This window comes from Odocoileus virginianus, chromosome 17 (genome assembly GCF_023699985.2).
Source record: "Odocoileus virginianus isolate 20LAN1187 ecotype Illinois chromosome 17, Ovbor_1.2, whole genome shotgun sequence".
NCBI classification, from domain to species: domain Eukaryota; kingdom Metazoa; phylum Chordata; class Mammalia; order Artiodactyla; family Cervidae; genus Odocoileus; species Odocoileus virginianus.
This window is the reverse complement of record NC_069690.1, coordinates 33,032,060-33,058,692: the sequence shown is the minus strand read 5'-3', so window position 1 is coordinate 33,058,692 and position 26,633 is coordinate 33,032,060. Positions and strand designations below refer to the sequence as shown.

At 60.5% G+C, this 26,633-nt stretch overlaps 1 protein-coding gene and 1 non-coding gene across 7 annotated transcripts in view; both read left to right on the top strand.

The window, feature by feature from the left end:
- Nucleotides 1-26,633, top strand: part of RAI1 (retinoic acid induced 1) — a 103,745-nt gene that overhangs the window by 56,008 nt on the left and 21,104 nt on the right. Inside the window, exon 1 of one of the 6 annotated variants that reach the window (XM_020914254.2) lies at nucleotides 22,729-23,137. The exons of the other annotated variants lie outside the window; for them this stretch is intronic. The gene's annotated coding sequence lies outside the window, so the exon portion shown is untranslated. Of the gene's footprint in view, nucleotides 1-22,728; nucleotides 23,138-26,633 lie in introns of those variants that run through there. 6 annotated transcript variants of the gene reach the window in all.
- Nucleotides 25,868-25,940, top strand: TRNAE-CUC (transfer RNA glutamic acid (anticodon CUC)). The gene has a single exon. It is a non-coding gene; the product is annotated as a tRNA-Glu (tRNA).

Sequence of the window (26,633 nt, the reverse complement as noted above, 5' to 3'; positions counted from 1 at the left end):
CCCAGACCAGTGACCCAGGTCTTTCCAACCTGAGCTGAGGGAGTGTCTCCTGGTCCTGGAGGGAAGAGAAACAGAAGGACAGCAGGAAAGGAAGGAGTGGGCACTGGCTGACGGAACACCTTGTGCGGGCCTGTGCTGGCACCTCTTGGCTGGTCCCTCTCTTCCAGGTTCTCAGCTACACACGCGGGGCCTCCTTGACTTCTGGCCGGCTGGTGACGCTCAGGGCCTTCGGGCTGGCTGCCCCTCTCTCCACCGCCACAGGGCCGATTCCTCCCCCGAGCCTTCCGTCAAGTGTCACCCCGCGTAGGACTGCGGGCCCTGACAGTCCCCGCTTACTCCAATCTGTTTTCCCAAAGAGGCGCTTAGTCACCTGGTCTTGTAATTTACTTATGTCTTTGCTCATTGGCTGCCTCTCTTCCGCACTCTCTCCGGATTTTGAGTCTGGCCTGTTCAGTGGCGATCTTTAGCCTCTGAACATAGTAGGCGCTCAATAAATGTTGAATTAATGAGCGAATTCAGCCCTGGGTAAAACGTGAAGCTGTAACTCAGTCACAACGGCAGAGGGCTGAGCGGACCGCGGGCGGGACCCCTACTGGCCCCGGGATCGCGGGCGCGTCCCCGGCTGCGCGCGGGGCGGCGTGAGGGCGCCGGTAGTCATGGTTACAGCGCCCGGGCCTGTGTGGGTTTCTGGCCTTTTGTGTTCGTACAGGCCCCGCCCCCATCTGGTCGCCACCCCTGATTGGCCGGCATGATGCGGAGGGGCGGGAGTATCCCGGGCCCGGAAGTGGGCGGGGCGCTCTGCCCCTCTGGCGCGCGCGCGGCTAGGATGGGCGTGGCTTCCGGAAAGGCTGCCGGGGTTGGGGTGGCGGGGGCGTGTTGATGGAGGTAGTGAGCGTGGGCCGCGATCCGAACAAAGGCAGCCTTGGCCCGGCTCCGATTCAGGTCGTTTTTTCTCGTCCTGGGGGTCTGGCATTGAAAGGGCTGACTCCTTATCCTGGTCTGTGCACTTGATGGTCTGCTCCGCCGACCCGGCCCCTTTCCTGCCACAGGGCCTTTGCACATGCGCTGTCCTTTTTCCTGGCCACCCCTCACCCCTCCTGGGCAAGCTTTCCACATAGACCACGCGTCTGTTCTGCTTAGGCCATGTCTCCCGTGCGGTTGTACCTTTAATTGTGCATCTCCCTCCCGTACCCAGCTGCAATCCAGGCAGGGCCTACATGTGACCTGGCACACAGTAGGTGCTCAGTTTATACTTTTGAATGAATCCATTCATCTGGCTGCCCCCAGGGCCTCCTTGGCAGGCCAAGTGCTGGAGACTGGGACTCAAGAGGAGAGACAGATGCCCCTTGACTCTCAGACACAGGAGGGTTTATGTCCAAGGCCAGACTGCCGGGTGAGTGTCTGGCTGGACCCTGGGCTGGAGAAGCCTGGTTTGGTGTGTGTCCGCTGTCAATGGTCCCCTGTTCTGGCCACAGGGAGAGCCGTAGGGCTTCCCTGCCTCAAGAGGCAAGCATGGTACAGAAATGGGTTGGTGAGGGCTACTCAGGGGACACCTTGGGGACAGAGACACTGGGAGGCCTAGGGTCCACTCACTCTGCCCAGAGTGGGGGTGACAGAACTCTGTAGCCTCTGCCCCCGGCATTCCCACTGCTCTACACACTGCCATGAACACACTGCTCTGCACACATTGCTGTACACAGATCCACCTTTTGGGGTTTGGATGAGGTGTGGACATTGTTCCCCACCAGCACCAAAAGGAAAAGTACCATGCCCTGCAAAGCCAGTAGTAGCAGAGTATTAAACCAGGGCTTCTGGAGCATTGGTTTGATCCAAACCTTGGCGTTTGTACCACAATGAATTCCTGGGCTCAGGCCACCCCTAAACCACAGATCTTAAGGGAAGCAACCCAGAATCTGCTCCTTTTCAAGCCTGTGTGGTTTTGATATTCAGAATCTTAAGTCCAGTGTTTGTGAAACAGAATGTCAAATATTTGTGTCCCCAGGCTCTACTGAGACCCCTGTCTCACACTCCATCCCATACCCTGGGCCCAGTCCAGGTCTTGAGTATAGGGCCTCTGCCTGCTATAGGAATTGGAAAATTCCTCTTGTTCTCCTTAGAAAAATGTGCTTGTGCATGCACAGACACACACAGTTTGCATTTGATTTCAGGCAATTGTCACACCTGGGCTGAGTGGTCTGAAAGGCTGGAGAGACCTGTTTGGGAAAAGGTCTCCATGCTGACACTCACCTGAACCTAGGGCCTAAGTGTACAGTCGTATAGGTTGTATACTGCACAAGAGTGCCGGGCAGAAATCCAGCCTCCATTCCACTGGACAAGCTGTGTAGCCTGGCACCTAGAGTGTCTTATCTTGTGCATACGTAGCATATGACCTGCCCCCAACTCCTATCCTTGCCCTCCTGCCTCTCATGATAACTCAGGTTAGGAGCAACAACCAAGTAAAAGAAATTATGCTCATTATCACTGATTAGCTGGGCTTCGTAAATTCCATTGCAAAAGGCATGACAAATGACCTGGCAGCCCTCACATGCTGACGCTTGGTTCCTGGTGCTCCCAGAATCCTGAGCTTGTGTTGTGTAGTGGATGGGGCTGCCCACAGGTCTTGCGTGGGGTAGGAAGATGGTCCACGAAGTTGACCTCTCAGAGAGTAGGGGAGGAGATGAGTAAATATTTCTTCAGTTGACATGAGTGATTCATTGGATCCATTTTATGAGTCAGGAAAACTGAAGCTCAGGGAGCTAATCATTTGAAGTGGAGAAGGCCCACCTCTCTGGGGAAACTTGATGAGCAGAATCTCTGCAGTAGGACAGGGAGGTCAAAGGACAGGGAGAGGAAGTAGACAAAGCCACACCCCACAGCACCTCACATCATGCAGCTGACCAGTCTAAGTGACGCCACCTCCTGGAAGCCTCCCCTATCTTTGGGCTGGCCAGAGGCCTCTGGGCTCACACAGCCTGGGCTTTTCCATCACAGTGCTGTCACCCTGGTTTGGCAGCCTATTTATGCAGCATGTCCCTACAGCCTGGCAGCACCCAGTTCTGGGCCGTCAGCCCTACACATGGGGCAGGGCACACCGTGTGAATGATTATGAATGATCAATGGCCAGTTAAATGGGCTCTCGGCTCCTCACAGCTTTGCTCCTAGCCCACCATGGGCCCTAACCTGAAGTGGGGTCGGGGAGGCTGGAAGGCCTGGGTGTTGGCAGCTGGTGCAGAGAGGAGGGTTGCAGGCTTGGAGTGGACCAGGGGAGTCAGCACTTGAGCCCACTCAAGAGTGAGCTGGAATTTCCTGTTTGCCAAGGCCCAGCCTGCAGGCCACCTTTGCTGCCCTCCCCTCCGGCTCAGCCTGGCTGGAGGGCAGCTGGCCGAGCCCAGCAGTGAAGCTCCAGAGAACAGAGGCTGCTGGACACTGAAGCAGAGGTCCCCATTCAGGATCTCTCTCCACTGAAGATCCTTGGGCACTCAGAGGATCGATGCCCTTCCGAGCCACAGGCTGGACAGAGCCCCCTCAAGGGACACCTGCCTCTGGGGAGCGAGCATCCTGGAAACACTGGGAATCCATGACCCTTTAAAGCCCCCTCCCTAGGAAGCACTCTTAAGTCCTCATCATCCAGGGTTCCTCCACACCAGGGGTGTTTCTCTGAGCCAGAAGAGGGGGTATCCTCCGGGCCCCTGGACCTGCCTCTTGTCGGATCCCTGCACCCTCAAGTGTGACTGAGCCACTGTGGCCCTTGGAGCTCCGCAGACCTGTTCCCCACACTCTCGTGTAGATAATACTTAGTATGTCTCCTGGGCCCCCCAGGTGGGGACCAGGTCAGACTCCCGCATGTCCCCAGCATGTCACCGACAGGGTCTGCTCACAGGGGGGCCTTGGTGGGTATTGGGTGACTGAAGAGCTGAGTAAAGAAGGAGCTCCTGGGTCCTGCGGGGCTGACCTGGAAGAACACCTCCCCACCTCACCGTGGCAGGACTTGCCCCTACTGGGCAAACCCCCCAGAGACCTCCTTGTTGCTATAAGTGCCCTTCTTGATGCAAGTGCCCAGCAGGACAGGCAGGGGCTCTGCAGGATCCAGGGGAGCAGCCTTCCATCTGGGGTACTGGGGGTATTCAAACCCTGCAGCTGGGTCTGTGTGTCCCAGCCCTGGGGGTGCCCAGCTCCAGCCTGGCAGAGACCCGGTTGGTAGTGAACCAGGTGGGCGGCGGGCCGGTGGGGGCCCTCCCAAGGCCACGGTCTTCTTGCCTGCCCATGGGGTGATGTGCCCACCTGGTGAAGATGGTCTTCTGGTGGTGACTTTTGTGTCATCTCTTTTAGCAGGGTGCTCGCAGCCCCAAGGGGCATTGGTGACAGGGCGGTGCTGGGGGTCCTCCACACTTCACCTGATTCCCGAACCAGGAAATGGGGGCCAGAGAGGGCGGGGCTCTCCCATGTTCTTGGAGCAAGGGTCTGCCAGGACTTTGGGCCTGAGGAGGGAGGCAGGAGGACCCCCCATTTGAAAGTGGGAGATGATGTGACTTTGAGGGACAGCCGTTGAAGTGAAGGGGTCACAGTCTGGGTGTGGGGGTGCCTGACCCAGGGCCCCATTTCTTTGGCCCAAAGACTGGGGTCTTGGGAATCCAGGCAGGACAGGGCCTGTCTGAAGACCTCCTGGCCTGGACCCAGAGGCCGTGGAGGGTTGGAGGAGGCCAGGCGGGGAGGTTGGGGAAGCACCCTCCTGAAGACCAGCACCAAGTCGCCTCAGTGGGGGGCAGCCTGGCCCAGGGGAGGCCTCTCCCACTCCTCCTCCAGCCCCTCGGGTGGGGTGGTGGGCCCGGCCAGCAGGCCTGCTTCCTGCCCGCAAGGCCCACTCCCCTCGGAAGACTATCCGCCGCTGGCAGGAGAAGGGAAGTTGGGGCTTGGATTTGCCTCTGTGGAGCCGGTAACCGACAGCCCCCCGCCACGGGCACCATCAGCACAGCTTCCGGAGCCTACTCGAGACACACCTGCTGGCGCTAAAAGGAGAAGCAGAAATCCATCAAAACAACCCAGGGCGCGGGAGGGGCCCAGACCTCGGCTCCCCTCTCAAAGTCAGGGCTGCAGGCATCTGCAGGCCCCTGGCGTCCCCGCTGCTGGGCCTTGGTTTCCTTGTCTGGCCAGGGTGGCGGGGATACGCTCCCAGCTTGCGCCTCTGGGCCTCCTCCCTTGCCCCCACCCTCATCCCTCCCTTTCCAGAGACATTATAAATCAAACGGCTTAGAACGTAAGGCATCAAAAATTCTGAAACCTTCATCTATTATTAACGCTGACAGTAAATCCCCCCTCCGAGCGTTTTACATAGCAACTGTTACCAAGACTCGCTGGTGGGGCTGTGGCTCCAGCCTGCCGCATCCCACGGCTCTGGGTGGGATAGCGGCCGAGCCTGGACTGGCCAGGCCGCTGCCTGGGCACCCGCCTGCCCTCTCCAGGAGCCAGGGGAGGGCCACTCTGGCTGGGGAAACAGTTGGCTTCCTGCTGAAAACAAGGGGAGGGGTCCAAGCTGCTCCTGGTGAGCCTGCTGAAGGCTCCCAAGGAAGTTCAGCTCCTGCCCAGGCGGAGGGGAGGGGCCTAGGGCCCCTAGGAGGTGGTGCCCATGTTCAGGGCTGGGGTCTGGGGCCTTTGCTCCCTGCTGCCCTGGTGGAGGAGCCCAGGAAACACAGGACGGGAAAAGGCTTCGTAAACTGTTAAGGGCTGTGCAGATGTTGTTTACCGACCCACCCACCTGTCAGCTAGACATTCCTGAGTGCCTGTTTGTCTGCAGGCGGTATCTGGGCACCAGGGATTTAAAACAAAGACAAAAGGCCTGGGCCCTGTCGCGTCCAGTTTGGAAGGAGACAGACATGCCAGCCTCTAATTGCATTGAGTGCAATGATCAATGTGTGTACAAGATGGACTCAGGAGGGGCGGGGACAGGAGGCCTCTTCCAAGGGTTTTGATCAGAAGGATGAGCAGGGGCCAGTCTGCCTGCTCTGGACAGAGGGACTGGCATGTGCAAAGGCCCAGGGGCATGAGGCAGCCCGGGTGGCAGGTGTGCTCTAGGTTGACCTGTTTTGGTAGAGGAGGGGAACTGCAGGAGGGAACAGGTGTCAGAAGGTGCCAAGACTGTGGGTACAGAGCTGAGGGAGGTGATTCGGGGACACTGAGGGGCCGTGGAAGGTTTTAAACTGGGGAGGAACAGAGTTGGATTTGGTTTACTAGGAGCCACAGACATCGTCTCTGATCACAGTATTTCGGGGCCCCAGGCTGGGGGATGGCATTGCCTGTAAGTGCCAGAGAGGAGAGACCGCCTGCGTGGGTGGGAGGCAGGGGAGGCAGCCACTCTCTGCGAGCTGTCATTATGCACTTGCTGTATGCCCAGCCCCACATCATGCCCGTGGTCCCTGCCCTGGGGACTTTGCCATATAGTGGGGGCCTGACCAGCGCAGACCCCACAGGGAATAGCACGGACAGGTTAAGAGGCTTCTGCTCCTGGGGCTGTCGAGGGCCCGGGAGGGGGTCTGGAGAAGTGAGCGGGTCACAGGGCCCATAGGCAAGGAGTGGTGTCCCTGATTGTTTGCCACTGGAAAACAGGACACAGACCAGGACAGACCTGGGCCCGGCCAGTGGGGGCATCAGTGGGCAGACTGTCCCCCGCCGGTGACTAATAATATATGTTCATTGTGGGAAACAGGCAGCGATCCTGAGAAGATGAGGCACCCCCCCCAACCAGGATCTCACCACCCATGGACGCCCCGGCTGCATCGTGGGTCCGGTTACTCCGGAACCAGGCACGGTCACATGTTTTTTAAAAGCAAGCAGCATCCTTCCCTCCTGCACCCCTGGGTGACCAGCTGTTCCTGCTGGGTGCATTGGGAACAGCTCCTGTCTCCCCATGTGTCTGGGCGTTTGTCAAGGGCGCAGCTCCCCAGAGGGGCCCTACTGAACTAGGATGTCCAGCGCTTCTCTGGGGGCCAGAGGCCAGGGCTGTCTTGCTGCAGCATCAAGTGGCCAGCACAGAGGCTGACACCCAGAAGGTGCTCTCTCTTCTAGCTGTGGGGAGTGAGCCCTCTGTCTCCAAAAGTGACTGAGCAGAGGTTGGGTGGAGCCCACGGGGATGCTGTGAACTGGATCTGGCATTAAGTGGAGGTTTGGGGTGAGATCTGTGCTTTAAGGGTGTGCAGTGGCCAAGGTAGAGGGAGTAGAGTGTTCAGAGAGGGCTTCCTGGAAGAGGTGAGCCGTGGGATATTACAGAAGGTCAGACTTGCACAAGGGCCTCTCCTGTGTGGACAGGGCTGGGGACCCAGTCAGGGTTCTGGCTTCACGGGGCTGCCAGGCTTGGGAGAGACAGACAAGTGCCTGGAACGTGTGGTGTGGGTTCAGTGCTATGATGGTGGAGAGATGGACCGCAAGGGCCCAGTGATTCAGGGCAGTCTCAGCATATGAGCCAAAGGCACCCAGACTGTAACCAGAAGTGTGACTCAGTCCTGTGTCCCGTGGTCCAGGGGCTCCTGGATGCTGACAGCTGATGGCAGCTCAGTTGGTGCCTTGGCCCCAGGTTTGCTGCTTTGCAGAGTAGCCCCCAAACGCAGGGCCCACACCCAGAGTCCTATCCCAAGGTGGTCCCCCAGCCCTCAGCCGGCAGCCGCCAATGGAGCTTCTCAGAGCAGAGGTGGGAATTGCCTGGGGACGTCCCCCAGCCTGGCTGAGCCTGAGTTGCCTCAGCTGTCCACAGTGACACAGCCCACTGGGCCCACCCTGCATGGCCCAGGCCCCCTGAGCCAGGCTGGGAAAGGCTCCTGAGGGGCCCCCACTTCCCAGTCAAAGGATTTGGGGATGGACTGAGGGAGGAGCCTTCTGGCAACAAGGCAGGGCCGTAGAGAGCAGCATGGGGCAGTTTGGGAGGGACGCCTGGCAGACAGCCCCTCTCTGCAGCCTTCCAGAGCCTCCTGGAATGGCCAGCTTCAGGGCTCACAACTCCTCATGAGTGAAGAGCATGTGTTTGGAAGTCAAACAGACCTGGGTTCACGTCCCAGCTCTTCTGCTTCCTGGCTGTGTGACCTTAGGCTAGTTCTCTCTGTGCTCAGCATCCTTACCTCTATTTTGAGGATAATAACAGCACTGGTGTTGACTCAGGGCTGGCAGAGGTGATCCATGTGTGAACGCCTGGCGTACAGCGAGCGGATGAAAGTGGCTGCTGTCACCCTGGTGCCCAGGGGACCCATAACAGAGTCCTTGCTGGTCTCTTAGAGGCTCATGTTCATCTTCCAGCTCCGGCCTCTGGAATCACAAGGCCCTGGTCCACTCACCAGCTCATTTCAATCTTTCTCTGAGCACCTACTATGTGCCAGGTGCTGGGGCACTCTGGGAGGCAAACGGTTGTCAATCCTGGTGGACAGACTGCTGGCACAGTGGACAGCGGATCCAGGGAAGGAAGTCACACAGGAGTGGAGAGGAGGTGCCCCTGAGCATTTGTTAAGATGATTGAGCTCAGTGAGTGCAAAGTGGGGGTCGGGGATAAGAGAGCTGGTGGGTGCAGGTAGTGCCCTGTGGTTTAGTGCTGCTGGTGAGGCTTGGGGGTTGGGAAGGTGGGCAGGGGGCACCCCTGAGATCAGGCTGGAGAGGCAAGCCAGGAGGGGTCTGAGCATGGGACAGGGCTGGGAGTGAGGGAGTGGGCTCAGGAGGAGGGCAAGCAGGTGCAAGGGGAGGGGAGGGAGTGTTGTCAGCAGCCGGGAGCCTGTGGGCCGTGAGGGTGGCCTGGAAGCTAGAAGCAGCTGCAACCTGGCCTTTCAGCATGACAGGTGGGACTCTATGCTCATGGCTCACCATCCATGGGGACTCACCATCCACAGGGGCTCACCATCCATGAGACTCATCATCCATGGGGGGCTCACATCCATAGGACTCACCATCCATGAGGTGCTCACATCCAAGGACTCACCATCCATGAGACTCACCATCCACGGGGACTCACTATCCATGGGGGACTCACCATCCACGGGGACTCACTATCCACGGGGAACTCACCATCCACGGGGGACTCACCATGAGACTCACCATCCATGGGAGACTCACCGTCCACGAGACTCACCATCCATAGGGCCAACAGACAGAAGGGAGTCAACAGTACAGGAGGGAGGTGATTGCAGACAGCGGTGAGGGCCATGGGGACAGAGGCTCCTACAGCTAAGGGGCAATCACAGAGGGCCTCCAGGAGGAGGTGGCTTTGGGCAATGAGAAGATTCAGGGGACTGGTGATCCAGGCAGAGGGAACAGTGTGTGCAAAGTCCCAGAGATGCCTGCCGCCCCCACAGCCCCACGCCAGCCTGTGCAGGGAGGGCAGGGTGGGAAATCACACAGGAGAGCAGTGCCCCCACGTGGGCAGTGCAGGCCCAGGTCAGGGACTCAGTCTGAACAGAGGGGGTGGGTCTGCCTACTGGCAGTGAGGGGACCCGCCGACCAGGCAGGAGAGCAAGCCCCCAGCTGTTGCTTCCCTGTGTGACCTTGAGCATGTCGCCCACCCTCTCTGAGCTCCTGAGTTCTGTGCGGTGCTCCGAGGCAAGGAGAGACCTCCCTGCTGTGGCTGCTGCCATCAGCTTTATGCCCACTGACCCTGCTCTGGGTGGCGCACTTGGAGGGGCAAGTGGGACGACTTAATGGAACTGAGAGCCCCCTGGACAGGAGGTCCACGGGGTCTGTTCTTTTGGCAGTGGGTTCACTTCTTGACGCACTCAGAGTCCTGCCTACGCTGCCCTGCCTTGGTCCTCCTGTCACCATGACTGGAGACTCAGTTGAGGCCCAGGGTGGACCCCAGTGGTGGCCGCTCTGAAACCCTGCTGCTCCGGGCGGGTCCCCAGGCACTACTGGGTGTTTGCAGCTGGGAATCAGGCCGAGCTGAGCTGAAGTCATTTGTCTCATGGCCTCAGAGTCTTCTCTGGAAAAGATGTTCTCTCCCTAGAACTGTAACCTGCATCACCCAAAATAGGCTACTTGGTGGTGCCACCTCCCCTGAGTGCCTCCAGATCCTTCTTGCACCCTAACTTTCCCAATAAGAGGCCCTTGAAGTCGTGGCCACCCTTAGACACGAGAGGAGGGAGAGTGGGTTTAAGAGCATGCCCACTGGCTCTGCTGGTCTGGGAGGGGTCCCAGAGCTCGGCTGGGGCGTCCACAGCCTCCCAGGCCACCCTTGGCTTTGCGGTCAAGACAAAACCTGTGTGCCTTTACCCCCTGTTGCTCTTGGGGGAGACGATGGGTGCCGGACCGCATGCATCCCCATGACGGAGCCCCTGAGAGGAGCAGGAGAGGGTGATATGGGCTGGGGCCGTGGTGTCCAGAGGGAGCAGCTGACTCCGCTCAAGTGCTGGGGCCGCAGGTGGCAGTCCTCTCAGGCAGGGCAGTCCAGGGGGATGGGTGCTGGGTGGAGGCACAAAGGCCTAGGACAGGAAGGACCTGCTGCGTCTGAACTGCTGAGATCACAGTGTGCCTGGAGGAGAGGCCCCGTGGGGTTCACGGCCAGCGCGTTTCTGTTTCTCAGAGCCGAAGAACTTGTCAGGGACCAGACCACAGAGGGCCTGGGAAGCCTGGTGTATGAGTGAGGGCCAGAGGGCTCCTGCATAGGGAGCATCCCCAAAGGTCAGCCCCTGGAGACAGGGTTCCACTCTCTGGAGCTGTCTGTTGCCATTGGATGGCAGAGGGATGGTTCTCTGTGGTCACTAAGCAGCCCACCAACCACAGAAGCCTTGTGAAGGCTGCACGGCCCAGAGGGAGGGATACTTGGGCTCACGGAGCTTCTTACATTGACATGTCACTTTCAGTCCAGTTCCACAGACTAAGGCGGGCCTGTGGCCACCCTGCCTCCTTGGTGGGGGCGGGGAGGGGGGACATGCAGACTCCCACTGACCGAGGAGAGCAGGGAGTATTTGGAGGGGAGCTGACCTTGACCCCCGGGCTGAGGAGGGTCCCATACTTCATTCTGAGTAAAGCGAGGCACCTCTGGAGGCCTTGAATAGAGGCTGAGGTCTCACTGGTTTTATTTTTTAACTGTTTATTGATCCCATGCAGAGAAGGGCACGTATCCTGAGTGGCCAGCTAATAAATAGCTACAGACTGGACACACCAGTGTCTGACCAGTACGCACATCAGGAGAGGGCATTGCCAGCCCCGTGTCCCCCCAGCCTGGCCTACCTGGGATCCGACTGTCAGCTTGTGACTTTGTCCGTGTGGTCTCACGGGTCCAGTTGTCTGACATGCCTGGGCTGCATGCAGCCGGCGTGGTTATTTCCTCCTGTGTAGTGTTCAGGCACTCTGTGTGGCACCCCAGGAAAGTCCGGGCAGTTTACAGCCTACGACTAAGCCTGCCGGGAACGTCCGGGAACACTGGAAACGCAGGGTCTGGGGGCAGTGTGTGGCACTCGTGTTGCTGTGTTTCCGGAGGTGGGATTGCCGTGATCTCAGGGTTAAGAAGGTGCCCCCTGGACTCAGGAGGAGAGGAGACCAAGGGAGTGACCCAGACCAGGAGAGGGGGGGCTGGAGGGTGGGTCAGACCCTCAGCACACTTGGCCTCAGAATGGAGAGATGTCCCCAGTGCACTCATCTCCCGTGGGGTTGGAAGGTGAAGGTCACACGTGGTCAGTGCCCCCAGAGTCCCAAGAAGCAAGGCCTGGACATGGGCTGCACGTCCAGCCCCACCACCACCCATGGTGACGCACAGGCCTTCCAGTGAAAGTGCAGGCTCGTGGGTGGCAGGGAGGTCGCGTGTCACTGCCTGGGACTCTCCTGCACCAGTGCACATGTGGGGAGCACCCGAGCCCGTCTGACACTTGGGGAGACGGCGGCCGGCCAGGAGGTCAGGGTCCCATGCACTCCCCGACCCTGGGTGCATGGGACAAAGGTCTGGGGTCCTGGTTCACAGGGTCACCTCTCCAGATGGTATTTCTTAAAGGGGCCAAGAGAGGGTGATTCTTTGCCCAGATTGAAGCCAGGAGCACAGATGGTTGGGCCCTGGCCTGTCTGGGACCCTTACCTGGAGCCACCCCAGCCGTGAGAGCAGACACTGCAGCGGGGGCCAAGTAGTGAGCTGGGGGTGGTGGTGGGGAGCAGGGTCTGGCTCCCAGGCTGGGTCTGCAGCACAGGTAGGTGACTCACTCGGTGGGGCCACTGTGTTCTGCCAGCCCCCAGCCAGCCCCCTGTCCAGCCGTCTGAGGCCAAAGCAAGGCTTCGCTGAAACCCGCGCTCTCAGGGAAGCACGCCAGGCGCCGGGCAGGGCATCTGGGGAGGCTGGGGCCATGGCCAGTCTTGAGAAGAAGCGTCTTTGTCGCAGACGCACGTGGGGCTCTCTATGAAACCGTCTCAGTGCCACACAGGAAGAAGAAAAATGGGGCTTTGATGTGGGCTGCCTCTCGCCAGCCGCCGCGATGTCACTCAGGCGCGTCTGTGGCGGCGTTTATTAAGGAGCTGTCAGCTCTTCTCAGCCTGAGACCCAGGGGCTCTCAGGGCAGTAGGCGGCCCAGAGCTGTCTGCAGGAGGCCTGGCATCCACATGGGTGGGCGGGGCCCCGGTCCAGCCCCTCCTCCCAGGGACAGGCAGGGCCCAGCTGGATCCCTGGGCACCACCCTGGGCCAGGTGGGGTGGCGGGGGTGACCTGCTTTGGTGTGGTCCTGATCCCGCTCTGCAGCCACCGCGTGGCAGGGAACTGGGCGTGGCCCCTGCTCCGGGCTGTGGAGGGGCTTCAGAGGCCTGGAGGCAGCATCCACCACCAGACGATGAGGCCAGAAAGGGTAGCTAGGGGCTGGAGGGGAGCCTAGTCTTGTGGGTATTGGGGCGGCGAGGATCCACTGGGCTATGAGCAGGAGGGCAGGGTAGTGCATGTTCGGGGGGGCCTCAGGAATGTGGGACCAGCAAGGTCTGGAGTAGGGGTCCAGCAGGATAGTAGTCCAATGGACACCAGCCCTGCTTCCTGACCGGCCAAAGGGATGCCAAGACCTGCTGTGAGCCCCCTCCTTAGGGCCTACAGCTCTCAGGCGTCCCCAGAGAACCAGGCGGGGTCGTCTCAGGGGCAGCCCAGGCCCCCAAAGCTTTCATGAGCCCTCTAAACCCTCAGTGACGAAGGGAAGGAGACCCAGACACTAGGGGCCCGAAAGCTTTGGGCCTTAGGAAGCTGTGTTCTATATCCACAGCATCCCCATTAACAGGACTCGGTTCCACAAATCTCTGTTCCTCGTTCATTCCAAAAACTGTGAGCTATTGATTATTTCAAAAATCTCAGCTCGCTAGAGAAAATACAGAAAATAACCGAGAGTGCAGAGAGGAGAACAGACGTCACTGCCCGGCCCTCCGGCGTGGCATCTGGTGTGTCCCCCCTTGCTTTCATGTCCTGCCCGGTTCCTTATGTACCAGTCCACGAGTGTCTGCCTGGGTCTTTGGAATCAGGGCTGCTGAGGCTGGGATCTAGGGTCATGCCGTGCTGTGTGACCTTGCAGGAGTTGGACACCCTCTTAGAGCCTTCGCTTCCGCATCTCTGCATGTAGGGAGAGGTTACGGTGGTTTCTTGGGCTCGACTCAGAGCTGACATGGGGGGTTTTAGTGGTTCATCAATACAGGTTCAGTTGGGAGCCTCCGCCTCAGAGCAGGGTTCATCATGCCTCTGGAGAGGGGTCCTGGGCAGATCACACCCCCCTGAACCCTTGTGAGCCATGGAATCTGGTGGTCTGTTGACTTAACATGTTCATTGCTCTCAGCACAAAGCAAGTGCACAGTCGATAGGAGCCTTCCTTATAGGCGTGACTAGCGGGTCAGACCCTGGTCTTCCTGCTGCGGGAGAGGCGGCTGGCCAGCTCACCTCCTCAAGCTGGCCTTGTGGGCTTGCGCTCAAAGCACCCTGCACTTGGTCTTGTGTGGCTCTGTTACTTTTTGAGCTGGAACCGGATTTTTCATCTTGCACTGGGCCCCTCAAATTACGAAGCTTGCCCTGCTCTCAACAACAGGATTGCAGGGAGGGGAGCATAGGATGGCCTGGGCTCCAGGGCCGTGTGTGAGGGAGAGGCGGGCCAGGGGCTGCCTGCATGGCCGTGGAAACTGCCAAGGGCAGGAAATCTTGGTGGGAGGTGGGAGGTGGGAGGTGGGTGGGGTGGGGGGACCTGCCAGGCTGTGGCCAGACACCCCAGGAGACGCAGAACAACACGGTCAGACTGAAACCGAGCCGAGCGCCTGTGAAGAGGAGGACAGGCCACAACACCGGCACCCACGCCCCGGGGAAGCGACTCCCCGGCCTCGGGATGCAGGCTCAAATGTCCCATGGCACCCACACGGGGAGGGGCGGCGCCTCAGCCGCCCGCAGGTGCAGGGAAGGGGCAGGTGAGGCAGGAGGCCTCTGGTTGCAAAGGCCGTTCAGCTGAAAGGAAAGTGGAAGTTAGAGGGCTGAGGAGGAGTGGCTCTACCTCAGGAGGCGGGCAGGGCATCGGGCAGGGGGCTGGGGGGCCACCCCTTCCTCTCCGTCACTCCTGGAGGGCAGGAGAAGGGGGTCTGGAAGGCTCTGCTTTCTGGCATCTTTGGCCTCTTTGAGGAGACCTGGGCTTGTGTGGGCCCTGGGGCACTGCCCTCGCAGTGGTGGGGAAGTAGGCTCTTGAGTGGCACCTGCCTGCCCCGGGCACTCAGGGAGCCAGGCGTCCAAGCTGGGGCACCCAGGGACTCCCACGACCCACAGGGGCCACATGAGGGCATTGTGGGCACCCAGAGGCAAGGGAAGGGCTGCTTCCTGCTGAGGAAGTCCTTCCGCCTTGGGTCTGGCCTGTGGAAGTGGTGGTGGATGCCCTGGGAGGGGTGAGCGGGCCTGGTGAGGGGCAGCCCCTGCTGGCCTCTGTGCAGGCGGCCAGGGCAGTGGGAGCAGCACACTGAGGATGGAGACTAAATAATGGGGAGCCAGTGAAGGCTGTAGAGCAAGGGAGTGCCTTGGGCCGAGGCTGTGAGAGGCCATGTGGTGGGCAGGCTGGGAACTGGGAACACAGTCTGACCTGTGGCCAGACCTGGGCTGTGGTCGTGGGGACAGGAGGGCCCTGAGGACTCTGAGGGGCCTCCTCAGAGATGGGCCACGGGGAAACGGGGGCAGAGGACAAGGTGTGTACGGGGGGTGGGGGGGCCTCGGGGTGCCACGGGTGCGCTGAATCTGGGGATCTGGAGCTGCAGAGGGGGGTCGAGGCAGGGGGCTTTGCCCTCAGGAGTGGCCGAGGCTGGGGGAGGAGTAGAGCCCACCCAGGAAAAGAAGCCAGAGTCTGAGGCAGAGTGGGCCTCGTCTCGCACCCTGGTGTCCTGTGCCCCTGGGGACGGGCGGGACAAGCCCTGTGATGAGAAGCCACGGGACTGGGGCGGGGGTGTACAGAGTGAGGACTCGGCCCCCCGTCCACCCGCTGGGGGAGGGCAGCCCTTCTCCCACAGGGCGGTGGGGCGGCTAGGCCTCAAGGACAAAGGCAGGCGGGGGCAGGGGAAGGAGCTTGTGGCTGGGAGCTTAATGGCCCCGAAAAAAAAACATAAAACTGGAGAATTATGGGGAGACATAAACAGAGCTGTCAGGCATTAGCTGCAGGGCGACGGCTCAGCCCGGGAAGAGATGCCGGCGGCTGAGCCGGGTTCTTGCGTATGCACGGAAAGACAGAAGTTATCAAAGGAGAGAGATTAGGGACATGCTGCCTGCACGCTCAGCTCCCTAGCCCAGCTTTTCTCACGCTCTGGCTAAGGCCCCGGCCACCTGACCCTGGGGGCTGGGCCGGGGCGGGGGTTCGGGCAGGGGCGCGGGGGCTGGGGGTGGGGGGTGGGACTCAGGCCCAAGGACAGAGGCGGGCGCCGGCCCCACAATTTATGGTGTTCGCACACCCTGCCATCTTCATTCTCACTATCGCTGCTGATGTCATTAGCCAGGCACTAATGGGCTTAAATTTCACCTTAAACCGTCCCCGTGTCCCTGTGGATGACAAGCAACCTGCTCTCCCCAGCTCTGCAGAGCTGCTGGGCGGGCTCAGCAGGCATGCAGCCCTCCTCCTCACCTGCCCTCCGGGTCCCCAGCAAGAGCTCCCCAGGGACCCTGGGCACACTGGTGGGTTGGGGGATGCTGGGAGCCCCAAGCGCAGGGACGGGGCCTAGGAAAGGGGTCTTCTCAATGAGCTCTGGAGGCTCTCGGGTCCAGCACCCCTCCCCATGCCCCTCCATTTCTGAGCCCAGGTGTCATGACAGGGGTGGTTGCAGGGGGTCCCGGGGACCCTGGAAATTGCCCGCCATGTTCTTCTTTTTCTTCTTTGACTGCACCCGGTCTTAGTTGTGGCATGTGGGATCTTCCTAGATGAGGGATAGAACCCGTGTCCCCTGCAGTGGCAGGTGAATTCTTAACCACTGGACCACCAAGGAAGTCCCCGCCTGCCATGTTCTTTAAAGCCTTGAGGAAGTCTTATTTTGCTCAGGCTAAAAAAAAGGTAGCAATGGCATTGCTTGGGGTTGGAATTCCACCCACTGCCTGTCTGTCCACCTACCCATCCGTCCATTCATTCACTCACTCATTCATTCGGCAAACACAAAGCCCATGACCCCTGGCTTGCTCACGTCCACCAAAGGCCTAATTAGCTTCCCTTTTGCACCTGTAAGAGGGAACACACAGTGATCTTTAAATACAGGGTGTTTGGAAGACAAAACCTTCCTCACGCTGGCTCTGCAGGTGGAGGGAACTGCTGGGAGCTCTGGGGCTGTGGGGGTGTTGCGTGGACCTGCGGGCCTTTCCAGTTCACTAGGATCAAGTTTGCCTGAGGAGCCAGCTGGGGCTTATCCACCATCAAAGCCGGCCAGCAGGGGCCTCTGCAGGAGCCAAACCTTTCCCATGGGAATCTCAAGCCCTTCCACGTCTCCAGGGGCCTGTCCTCACTGTGCTGGAAGCTTCATCCATCCATACCGAGATAGCAGTGCCAAGGAGGTCTTGACCAGAAGGAGACCACACCCCCTCGGTGTCCCTGCAGTGGGACAGGGAGGGGGATGAGGCTGGTGCAGGCCTGTGGGCGTGAGGAAGGAGGCCAGAGATGGGGGGCGGGGGGAATGGTTCCGAGCCCCCGCGCTGTGTGGACCCATGCCCTTACTGGGCCTCAGACGTGCAATCTGTCATAGCAGGGTGTTGACCCTGCAGCCACTAGAGGTGAGCTGGTGGATGCGCTGGAGGCAGTGTCACCTGGTGGGTTGGGAGCATGGGCTCTGGGGAACCCCGAAGCTGTCCCTGCTTCTCCCCATCAGTGTTTGGAACCTGCTGCTGAGTTGGTGCTCCTGCCTTACACTTCCAGACCCTCACCATGATCCCCAAGGCCTCCTGCCACGCAGACCCAGGGAGGCCTCCGGGAAGCCTCCTCTGAGCCTGAGTTCCTGCTCAGGTGTGATTAGGGCCCTTCTGCCCCGCCCACCCTCCTGGACTGGCCAAAGCTGCCTTGGGAAGTGTGCAGCCTGGCCATCCTTGGCCCGACCCACAGCCTTGAACTATAACAAAATCAGGCCTCACAGCACTTTGCTATCATGGTGCTTCTGGTCCTCACAAGCTGTGCAACTCTGAACAAGTGTCCTAACCTCTCTGAGCCTCTGTTGCCTCATCAGTAAGAGGAGTTAAAATATGTAGACTGCTTCTTAGAGCAGGGCTCTGCACACGTAAGCATCGTGTGAGAAGCAGCGACGAGGGTGACGATGACAAAGCACTTTTCTGTCTGTGTTCTCATTGGCTCTTGCTCAACCCCGTGAGGTGGGCCCAGTCTCCTGGGTGAGGACATGGAGGCCCAGAGAGGTGGGGCGGGGGGGCTCACCCGAGGTCACATGGCAAGTCAGTAGGAGCCCTTGGGTACTCAATGCTGTTTCCAAAGACACAGGAGGCTCTGGTCTGGAAAAGAGCAGCCCAGAGCCAGGCGGACAGAGGGGCCTTTCTGAGTCCTCTTTCCACGGGCCCGGGCCTACAGAGGCCTCCAGCCAGCCAGCCAGCCAAGTCTCTTTCACCCAACGTGCCAGCTTGAGAACTCAGACGGCCAGGCCCCACTCTGGCCACTGCCTGCTGAGACAGCATGGCTGCCCACCCAGGCAGGCACCAGCTGCTCCTGAGGCCAGAGCCCGGTTCCTGTCACTCTAGACAGCTCCCAGCTTCCTGACCCCCCCTCCTCAGCCAGCACTAGGACTGGTCAAGGATTTTCCTGAACTTGCCCTCTATCATAAAAAATTATACAAATGTTTTCCTCTTAGAAATAACAACTTGCTTATTGGCCCTGCTCTGCCAGGCACTGTCCCTAGACACGCTGCCCTCCAGGGACTGACCCCCGCGCCTGCTCACGACTGAGGTGCCGAGGCCCAGCCCCAGGGCTCGTGGGCGGCCCAGCTGGGACTTAGCCCAGCATTCCCAGACGGTCAGCCACGCCCTCACAGCCCCTGGGAGCCAGAGACGCCTCTGCCCTTAAGTTATCACGAGTGTTGCCTTTGTTTTGACGATTGGAGGGGAGCAGAGTGGTGGTAGAAATGGAGTGAGAAGTTCGGTGTCCCACAGACTGGGAGCCGTCCCTGTGAGCCCCAGGCCCCGTTTATCAAGGGCCCTGGCTGTGGCAGCTGCCCCCAAGGCGGTGCACCCAGAAGCAAGGTCATGGCCTCTGTGAGGGTTCAGGCCTCAGTTTTCTCCTCTGTGAGGTGATGCATGATCTCCGTGCTGCCTGTTGCAGGACTCAGTGAGGCTGCTGGGCTTGTCCCTCCTGCTGATGGCCACGGCCTGCTGTAGCCTGGCAACTGGAAAACCGCCAGGCCAGACAGGAGCCTGGCACTGGGCGCACTCTCCAACCATCTTCAGAGACAGTCTGGAGAGTAGCTATTTATCCACAGTGTAAGTTTAAAATCTTAAGTGGGTATCACAGGCTCATGATAAAAAAGAAAAATTGAGTACCCCTCCTCTTTTATACAGGTGGGGCCTCTCTGCGCACTGTCTACACTGTGGTTTGCTCACCAACCTCAAGGCTGCACCCCATCCACACACGAAGCCCGTATCCACGGTATAGACCTCCACACATGTGTGTCCCTCAGCCCCTCATGGGGACACATACAGGACCTCCGGGCTTTGGCTTCTGCACACGACACTGCAGTTCATGTGGTGCAGACCACTCTGGGCCTGGCTGGGCCAGGTCAGAGGCACAGCTGGTTCCTATTTACCAAAGAGCTCTCTCAGTGACTACACCGGCTTACCCTCACCTCCGTAACTCTACCGGGGCCTGCTGCTGGCCAGGGAGAGACAGGCACCACATCCACACCAGCACTGGAGGGGCCAAAAGGAGTAGTTTCCCCAGAGGAATCCTCCGTGGTCAGGCACGCCTAGGGGCCGGGGTGGACCTCGGTTCACCCTCCTCCAGGGTGTGGCCTCGGGCATCAGGTCTCCGAGCTCAGCGCTGTCATCTTTGAAACAAGGGTGGTCATGGGACCCACCCCCGGGACTGGCATGAAGATGAAGTTTGTTGTGAAAGTGCTTCCTACGGCAGTGCCGGGCATGTGAAGTGGTGAGGATGGTCTGGGTGAGCCCTGTACCCACCCCAGGTCTGCAGCTCCTAGGGTCGGTGCTGGGGTCTGGATCTGTTGCCCCTTGGAAGGGGTCAGGGAAGGGGAGAGGGTTTGGAACCATCAATGGAAAGGGGGGATGAGTTTAGCCGTTTCCCACTGTCCTGGCAGGGACACTGAGGCCCAGGAGGCCTGGACTTGAAGTGACTGTGGGTTCAGCAGCATGAGCTGCCCTTCAGTGCTGCCAGGCAACAGGGCTGGGTGCAGACTCTGGGGGGCGGGGGGGCAGAGCTACAGGACCCCGGCTCTGAGACAGCTTGGGAACACAGAGCCACAGGCTAGCGCCAGGTCCTGGGCAGCTGTCCTTGGACAGGACAGGACTCAGAGCCCCTCGCCGAGCCCAGCCTTCTCCAGGGGCTGAGAGCTTGCTGCCCTCTGCAGCCCCCAGGCCAGTAGGCAGCCTCACCTGGGAGCTCGTTAAGAGTTGCAGAAACCCAGACTCTGCCCTCCACCCAGCTCACGCACAACAGCGGCACTCTAGCTGGGAGGACGGCTCATCTGCCGTGGGGGTCGGGACACATCTGAGCACAGACGTTAACCCTGGGTCCTGGCCCCTGACCCTGGCCCCTTCCTGAGGACATGCTCTGTCCCACCCTTAGCTCCCCGGGAGGCAGAGGCAGCGCAGGGTCCGGCTTTTGCCCTGTGGGCAGCGCTGGAACCCGCTGCCACTTGTGCTGCCTCCACCAGGCACCAAACACGGCATCTCCGCCAGTCTCACGAACCCGTGTCAGCGTGTCGGGGTTCGAGCAGGCTTCAGCTGGGGCGCGTGAGGCTCAGAGAGGTGAAGTGAGCAGCCCAAGGCCACCCAGCATGGTATGCAGAGCCGTGTGGCATCAGAACCCAGGTCTTTACAGGATGGGGACCGAGTTGGGCCAAGTGACAACTCCCAGTGCTCCAGAGCCACCAGCAAGCCCCCACAACTGGCGGGTGTGACTCTGACATCTCTGGAGCCCCCGTCTCAGGAGAAGACTGCCCTCTCCCTGTGGTCAGCGCAGAGCTGGCCGGCAAAGATTCGCCCGCAACTTTCTAGGCTCCCTGGGGTTGGGCTGAGTTCACTGCTAACATGTGATAGAGTCGCTTCCCCCAGACGCCTAGTGACCGGAAGCTGGGGTGGGCCGGGAGATCTGGTTTAGTTGGAGGGGAGGCCCAAGAGGGCTGGGCCTGGGGAGAAAAAACACGCTTTCAGCTACAAGCACAGAGAATGGGCAGAAAATATCCTGTCCATCTTGGGAGAGAAACAGAGTGCTGTTCAGAATAGCTGGACGCTGGACTCAGACAGCTGCCCTCCCCTTGGTTGTGCCCCCCAGCACCTCCACGTCTCATGGCTGCGTGGAGGAGAGGAAAGTCAGCCAGGACAAAGCAGCAGCCGAAAACCAAAGGCAAATATTTTCCATCCTGAAGACAGCGGTCCCAGGCTGCCTCTGGATTCGAGCTGGTGGTTTGCTTTCCCCAAAAGCCAGTGCTTCTGGTCACCAGGCAACATGTTTAGGGGAGCTGCCCAGAATCCACCTAGTTTTGGAGAGAGCCAGGAATGGGGGGCAAAGGGGGCAGAAGGGCATCCATCCAAGCCTTGCCCGGAAATGGAAGCTCCCTTCCCAGCAGAGGGGCAGCAGGGGAGCCCGGAGCACAGGGTGGCCCCAGCTGTTCATCTGGCAGAGTCCCCCCAATCCAGAATCCAGCCTTGAGATGGAGATTCCCTCTCATATCAAAATAGGAGCTGCCTGTTTGTTTGGGCGACACAAAGCTTCCAGGCCCTATGTGAAGTTGTGGTTTGTCCTAACACAGCCACACACGTGTGAAGAGCTTGTGACATTCATATCTGGGCTGCACATGAGGTTCTTCCTGGGACCCTCAGTAAGACCCCCATCCCCCGGGGTGGCTGGGTCTGAAGGGGCTGGGAGGGGCTTGGGGGAGGAGGAGATGGGGGGAGGGGAGAGAAGTTGGTGGATGGTGTGATTTCTCTCCAGGTCTTCACCACACCAGGCTCCTGCCCTTTTTATCTCCCAAGAAAAATAGTTTTCTGAAATTTCCAAAGGAGCGAACCAGGGCCTCCCTGTCATCCTTGGCCCTAGAATAGAAGGACTCCCCCTATAAGCTGGGGTAGGAGGAGCTAGGAGCCCTCTCCCCACCCCCTTCCCCCACTCCAGGGCTCAGTTTCCCCATCTGTGAAATGAGAGGTTACATCACCTTCCAGATGGCAGCTTGAGGGTCAGCAGTATGATCTACCAAGGCCCTAGGAGGGGACGGACATGCTGTCCTGCTATTATGCCTGCTTCTATGGTCTGAGGGTTACTGGAAATTTTCAAGACCTGGGGAAGGCCCCAGGCTGGTTGAGGGGAGAAGCCCTGTGACAGCCCCCCTTTGCCCTGCCAGGCTGTGTGTGCACCCAGGGGATCCCGGCTCTGTCCTCAAGCCTCCTCCTGTCCGGGCCAGGCTGGGCCTCCCAGATGGCCCAAGGGTGTCAGCAGACCAGCTGTTCTCACATCTGTATTCCACCCCAGCTCCAACCGGCCAGGCTTCTTACCTCTGCAGTAATTTTGGCCAGAGGCTGCTACCCTGGGAGCTGTGCCTGCTTGCTCCCCACTGCTAGTCCTGGGAGAGAAATCTGGCCCCAGTCCCCAAATATGCCCTGTTCTTTGCTGCTACTGGGCCAGCACTCCCGGCGGGAAGGCCCTTTTCCCTCTTCCCAGCAGGCCAGACCTCCAGTCTATCCCCCACCCCTGGCGGCTCTGCAGCGGTTTTCTCTCGGCACCCCGCCTCCCTTCAGGAGGGAGGTGGTCAGGGGGTCGATGCCTGAGCAGTCTGGAAAATGTCAAGTGACTGATCCAGTCGAAGCCCCCAGGGGTTTCTGGGTCCAGCCCTATTCTCAGCCGCCCCCTCCTTTGGGGCGAAGGACAGGCTAGGGTTTGGGTGGGTGGCCTTTTGGAGAGCAGGGTAATGGGAGTGGACGTGAACTTCCTGTGCCTCCGGCCTCTGAGGAAGGGGGGCGGGGGTCTGGGCTGCTAGGTCTGCTGGGGAAGGGACCAGGAGGAGGGGGCAGGCTGGGGGTTGAGCGCGCCCCCTCACCCCCGCGCCCCAGGCCCGGCCTGGCGGTTCGCCTTGAAGTCGCCGGTGTGCAAGGCCGCTGCTGTGTAAATGGTGTGTGTGTTTGGAGCGGCTTAGGGAGGAGGCTGGAGATGGGGGAGGCAGCGCCCCACTTGGCGCCGCCGCTGCCGGAGGGTCCGCGTGTTAGAAGCTCCAGCTTCGTCGATGATTGAAGAAGGGTGGGCGTTGAGGAGAGAAGGACGAAATCCAGAGGGGGTCTCGGCGCCCTGACTTGGCCGCCCCGCGTCTGTAGAGGGAGAGCTGAGCGAGCGCGGAGGGAGGCGAGGGGACGAGCGCGCCGGGCTCCCCGCCCCCAGCCCAGCCGGTTCCAATATTTCGCAGAAAGGCACGCGGCTCCTAATCGGTCCTTTCCAGGCTGAGATTTAGCCGCGCGATGCCCGTGCAGGGGCGGGGGCCGCGGGCCGGGGGAGGCGCTCGGAGTCCGGAGGCGCTGAGCGAGGTGAGGAGCCTGCGTCCTCGGCTGCTGGGGGGAGGCGGCCGGGCGCGCAAACCCGAGAGGCTGGGAAGGAAAGGGGGGCAGGTTAAAAATAACCCTCTCCGGCTGGGAAGCTCGCGCGCGCTCTCGCCTCGTTCGGTGCCAGAGGACTCCAGGGGAGGTGGCGTTGGGGAGGGCAGAGCGGGATTCCCCCTCCTCGGCGGGCGGGGTGCCCGCCTGCGCGCCGCGGCTGCACGTGTGCGGGGCCGTGCGCCCGGGCCCCCGCGCCCGGCCGGGGCGCCCCCTCCCCGGGACCGGGCGCAGCTGGCGGCGGAGGGAAGCTTCGCTCCATTATTCATTATTTACGAGCGTTAATAGGTTTGAGGCGCGGGCGAGGGCACGGTGGGGACTGAGGCACTAGGGCCCGGGATGCGGAGGGAGGGCCGTGCAATCGCGAGGAGGGGGTCTTCGCGTAGGCCCCGGTGTTGGGGGCGCTCCTTTGCCTGGCTCCTCTCCGCCCGCATCGAGGCGGCGCAGAGCGCCGAGAGGGGAGTGCGGGCCTTGGATTGCGCCCGTCGGCCTCTGTCCTTAGCGTCCTCGCCCTTCCCGGGGCGCTGGGAGGGGGTGCGGGCTGTACGCCCCGCCCTGCGCGCCCCTCGCGGCCGCCGCCGCCGCCGCGTTCCCGACGCAGCCCGGGCCTCATTTATCATCATCTTTGGTCAAGTGGAGTGTGCAAGGAACAGCTGCTTCACTCGGCTGACTTCCGAGGGCGGCTACAGCGGGAATCAGGGAGATGAATGATGGGGGCCGGGGGGGCGCAGCCCCCGGGGTCCCAGCGCGGGCCGGAGGGAGGCGCGCGGCGTCTCCGCCGCCTCCGCCTCGTGGCGAGAAAAGCGCCCCTTCCTCGCTCCCGGCGCCTGCGATCGCGGGACTGCGGCCGGGGGCGCCCCAGGAGGGGCCGGCGCGCGGCTGGCGGAGCCCGAGGTCGCCGCGACCTTGCTGGGGTCAGCGGGTTGGGCGGCGGAGACGGCGGCGCGGCGTCTTTGGTGGCGCTTTCCGGATTGGCGCAGAGGCCGGGAAATCGGGCGGGGGCGGGCGGGGGAACACAAATAGAAGGTGAAATTTTACCTGCCCCTGAGGGAGTCCTGCGGATTTTCTCCGGCAGCGGCAGGCGCTCTGCCTTTGTCTTACACGCCTGAAACATCTGTTGCGGGGGTGGGGGGGGCGGCGAGGCCACAAGCGCCCCCGCACGCCCCCCATCCTCGCCCCATCCCCCGCTCGGCCGGCGCCCGCGCCGCGTTAACCCTGCCGACGCTGGGGCGCTCGCCCGCCGCCCCCAGGGGTGCGTGGGAGCCGGGGGCGGGGGCGGAAGGGTTAACGGCCTAGTCGCAGACCCTAATTGTCAGACCCGGTCCCCGCTTCGTTTCAATTACCCTAAGTAGAGACTGAATGCGCAATTAACGAAGTCAGCTTGCCAACTGGAAAACCGGGCCGCGTTCACGTTGAGAATACTCCACCAGCTGACTCGGACTAAGCAATTTCCTCCTCTCGCTCCCTTTCTCTCTCTCTCTCTCTCCCCACCCCCTCCCTCTTTTTCTCTCTCCTTAATAATAAAATTATACCAAGCAGTTTGCGGTGTGGCAGGCGGCCAGAAAAGCGTTTCTTTAAACGCCGCCGTCTCACAATTAGGCAGCAAGAGGATTTGACACGCCGCGGCGGCCTGACAGGCGGCTTCCTCCCCTGGGGCTGGGGGAGGGAGGGGCGCCACTTCCCGGCTCCCCCAGGTGGAACCGCGTCGGGAGGGGCTGTCAGGATGCCTCGGAGAGGGGGTGTCAGGCAAGGAAGGGAGGGGAGGTTCCTGCCCAGGCCGGGGAAAGGAGGGGGCGTTCTCGGACCCCTGGGATGCTGGATGTCCAAAAGAAGAGTCTGGACCTCCACTTCTGGCCTCCAGCTCCAAGTTGGTTTTCTGGTGGCTGGGCATTCTGGAGCACAGATGCGTAGAGGGCTCTCAGCCCTTCGGGACCTCCTTGGACAAGTCACGACCCCTGTCTGGGCTTTCACTAACCCTCTGCAAAACGAGGAGGTGGCTTGACCTGGAAGGCTTCTGGTGGCTCCCTGCTCACAGCAGCTGGCCTTGCTGGGGGTGCGGTGGAGGGGGACTCTGGGAGACCCCGCTCCAGCTTTGGCTGTAGATCAGTGGGCCCCACAGAGTGGGCAGAGTGGCCCTTCCCCTGGGAGCAGTGAGCAGGCAGCAGCTACAAATGGCGGGTGACTGTGCAGGACTGCTGGGGGGCAGGGGAGGTGGTACCAGCTGGACAGTGGGCATCTGACTCCCCATCTGAGAGGGGTGGTAACTGGGACCACCCACCTGCTCAGTCCTGCCTCCTCTCAGTGGGCCCCCTCCTTCCAGTCAGCCCTGACCACCTCCGTTCCCCACCCCCAGAGCCCCTTGTGGGTGTCACACCCCCACAGTTATCTGTCTGATTGCCTCAGTAGGGCAGAAGTCACTGCTTTTTCTTCTGGCTCCTCGGCACCCAGCTCTGCCCCTGTGCAGATGAGTGAGTGGGTGTGGCACAGAGGGCTGTGACCCAGGGGCTGTGGAGGGCAGAGCAGCAGCTCTGTCGTCCCTTCCTGGTTGGCTGCTGCACAGGTCCTGGCCTCCAGGCCTGTCATCTTGTTAGGGCTGTGGTGAGAGTTAGATAACATACTCTTGCCCCTCTGTCCAGGCAGTATTTAATAGGCATCTACTGGGACTTCCTGGTGGTCCAGTGGCTAAGACTCTGCACTCTCAATGCAGAGGGCCCTGGTTCAATCCCTGGTCAGGGAGCTAGATCCTGCATGTCACAACTAAAGATGCCGCCTGTCGCAACGAAGACCTGGCGCAGTCAAATAAATAAAATAGTTTTTGAAAAAGGCACCTACTTGGAGTAGTTTCTAGGCTTAGAGCCTAGGACGCAACAGATGAAGCCCCTGCCCTCCTCAGGCTACTTTCCAGCAAGGCAGACACAGGTGAAGTGGCTCATTAGACTATTAATTATGTAATTACCACTGTGATGATGCCACCAGGGAGCCCTGCAGGGACCCAGCAATATTGTGGGGCGGGGGGAGACAGCAGGGCCTCCCTCATTGGTGCTGGGGCGGGGCTCCGAGGAGGGTTATGAGCACCTCTGTGGCCTTGGGGCTCCTGCCACCCGCCTTTGCAGCCCCCAGAGCTCTGGTCCCATGGGGTCCCCACGGCTCAGTGCTGCCCTCCACCCGGCCCCCAGTGCTCCACTGCACAGTTTAAGTGGATAGTGCTGGTCTCGGGGCTTCTCCTAGAGTCCAGGGAGTGTTCTGGGGGCTCCTGTTCCCACCTTTTCACATCAGGCACCCCCCAGGTGCCCAGCATTGCTCAGGCCAAGTGCTACCTTTGACACCAGGAAGCTTGTGAGCAAATACAGCTTGAAGACTGGTTCTCTTGGATCTCTGGGGTGTTAAACTTTTTTACTTGGTTGATAACATTTTATTAAATTTTATAAAA